This window comes from Herpailurus yagouaroundi, unplaced genomic scaffold, assembly GCF_014898765.1.
Source record: "Herpailurus yagouaroundi ecotype Mexico unplaced genomic scaffold, PumYag 29, whole genome shotgun sequence".
Classification (NCBI taxonomy): domain Eukaryota; kingdom Metazoa; phylum Chordata; class Mammalia; order Carnivora; family Felidae; genus Herpailurus; species Herpailurus yagouaroundi.
This window is the reverse complement of record NW_024412377.1, coordinates 98869868-98873013: the sequence shown is the minus strand read 5'-3', so window position 1 is coordinate 98873013 and position 3146 is coordinate 98869868.

Here is a 3146-nt window from a genome sequence, read left to right as displayed (position 1 = left end):
GAGAGAGAGAGAGAGAGAGAGAGAGAGAGAGAGAGAGAGAGAGAGAGAGAGAATGAATCCCAAGCAGGCTTCCAGCAAGTGCAGAGCTCAACATGGGGCCCAATCCCATGAAACCGTGAGATGATGACCTGAGATGAAACTGAGAGTCAGATGCTTAACCGACAGAGCCACCCAGGTGCCCCTGTTTCTTCTTTTCAAAGGGAGTTGAACACTTTGATCTTAAGGGTTTTTAAGTTGGCACCTAAAATCATTTGACTTTGGTTTAATAAGGGGGACTTATCAGGTTGTGGAAGTGAAAATGCTTCATGAAAAATGCTTGAAATGAACTCAAGCCCACATTAACATTTGATCTCCACCTCCAAACAGAAGCTATTTTTACATTCCTATTTATTGGTATGATATACTATAAACATTTTTCCCCATGACTCAATAAGATGGGATATTTTTCTCCTTTCTTCAGATAGTTCTCAATTTCAATGTGACACAGAGTTCCCATTTTCCCCCATAAATTGCATATTTATAGCGCACAGGAATAGCCGGAATGCCATGTCTCTCAAAAGTACTTCTGTATTTGAATTATGGAGAAAATGACTTGATACAATTCTGAACTTTGGGCACTCTTGATATAGCTGGAGCGGGGGAGAACAGGACTCCGTGTTCCAGGCCTGGGTCCTGTTTGTTCAGAAAACTGTCCTCTGAGCCTGCCTCCAACAGTGTGCACTTGGTGTAGGGTGATGAGGGGAGGGACCGGTGTAGGCAGTCGGAAGCAGAGCTCGTTCACAAGCAAAGTCATTGTGGTGGTTAAGAGTACAGGCTTTGAACATGGTGCTTGGGTTCAGCTTTGCCATATACTAGCTCTGAAAGCTTGGAATGGTTCCTTAGCTTCTCTGCTTCCTTCGCTTTTTCCTGTCTAAACTGCATAACAGAAGGAGTCACACTTAGCATTATGACAAGAATGGAATATGATAGCACATGAAAAACTCTCACCACAGTGTTTGCCCAGAGTGAGTCATTAGTCATCCATGGTAGTTGTCCCTGAATGAGTTATAAAGCAGCACAAGGGATATTTTCTGTTCATTGTACCCTTCTTCCCCTTCCTCCTAAGACCGGTTCAGCTCCCTACTTGGGATGAGGTGCCCTTTATTCCCTTGAGAAAGCTAAGTGGGATCTTAGGGTGAGGGTGGCACAGAAGGCCCTCAAACCTGCCTCTGGTCCAGGCCCCATGTTGGGGTTCTTGTGGGGCTAGTCCTCTTCACCATGGTAAGGGACTACACCATGACCTGGGAGCCAAGTACACATTTGCCTGGAGGAGCCTAAGTACAGTAGATGTCCCCTTTACAAGCCTATGATTTAGGTGACAATGGGCAGCTAGTGGAGCATTGAAGAACTTGTTTTTTTATTGTTGCTTTTTAAAATGAATTTTACAGGGGCACCTGGGTGGCTCAGTCAGTTAAGTGTCCAACTTCAGCTCAGGTCATGATCTCAGAGTTTGTGAGTTCAAGCCCCGCATCGGGCTCTGTGCTGACAGCTCAGAGCCTGGAGCCTGCTTCAGATTCTGTGTCTCCCTCTCTCTCTGCCCGTCCCATGCTCGCACTCTGTCTCTCTCTCTCTCTCTCTCTCTCTCTCTCAAAAATAAATAAACATTAGAAAATTAAAAATAAAATAAAATAAAATAAATTTTACAGGGGCATCTGTGTGGCTCAGTTGGTTGAGTGTCCGACTCTTGATTTCAGCTCAGGTCATGATCCCAGGGTTGTGGGATCAAGTCCTATGTCAGGCTCTGCACTAAGCATGGAGTCTGCTTAAGATTCTCCTCTCTTGGTCAGCCATCTGGATGTCTGCTTTGGAAAAGTGTCTATTCATGTCTTCTGCCCATTTCTCCACTGGATTATTTGTTTTTTGGGTGAGTTTGATGGCTCATTCAGTTAAGCATCCGACTTCAGCTCAGGTCATGATCTCATTGTTCATGAGTTCGAGCCCCGCTGTTGGGCTCTGTGCTGAGAGCTTGGAGCCTGTAGGCTGCTTCGGATTCTGTGTCTGCCTCTCTCTCTGCCCCTCCCCTGCTCTCTCTCTCTCTCTCTCTCTCTCCTTCAAAAACAATAAACATTAAAAAAATTTTTTTAAAAAGATTCTCTCTCTCTCTTTTTCTCTCTCTCTCCATCTCTGCCCCTCCCCCCTGCTTGTGCAATGTGCTCTCTCTCTCTCTCTAAAATAAAATAAAAACTAAGAAAATTAAAATGAACTTCACAGTGCAAATTATGTACAGTAAAATGCTACCATTTTAAATGTATAGTTTGATGGGTTTTGAAAAATGTGTACAGCCATGTAAGCACCACCTAAATCCAGATACAGAGTATTTCCATAACTCTCCCAAATTCCCTTATACCCTGTTCACTAAATCTTCCTTTTTCCCACCTGCAAGCGACCACTGATCTGTTTTCTGTCACTATAGAAAAGTTTGCATTTTCTAGAATTTCATACAAATGGAATATTAAAGGCTTCTTTCATTTATCATAGATAGTGCTTTTGAGATTCACCTATGTTGCATGTATCAGTGGATTCTTTTTTTTTTTTTTTTTTTTTGGCTGAGTTTTATATACCACAGTTCATTTATCCATTCCTCTGTTGATGGACATTTGGGTTTTTTCTGGTTTGAGAGTATTGTTTATACAGTATTTTGAAAATGCTGCTATGAACATATAAGTCTTTGTGTGGACATATATGATATATATACTTTTAAGTTTTTTATTTATTTACTTTAAGTAAACTCTACACCCAACATGGGGATCAAATTCATGACCCCAAGATCAAGAGTCCAATGCTCTTCCGACTAAGCCAGCCAGGCACCCCTGTGTGGATATATATTTTAACTTCCTTTGGATAGATACCTGAAGTAGAATTACTGCATAATATGGTGACTGTATGTTTAAATTTGTGAGAAACTACTAAATGTTTTCTGACGTAGTGGTAATGTTTTACACTCCTAACAGCAACGTATGAGAGTTCCAGGGGTTCACATCCTCAATGACACTTAATATGGTCTGTCTCTCATTTTGGTCATTCTAGTGGGTGCGAAGTAGTACCTCATTTTGTTTGTTTTTTTGGTTTTGTTTTTTGAGAGAGAGAGAAAATGCCTACGTTTGGGG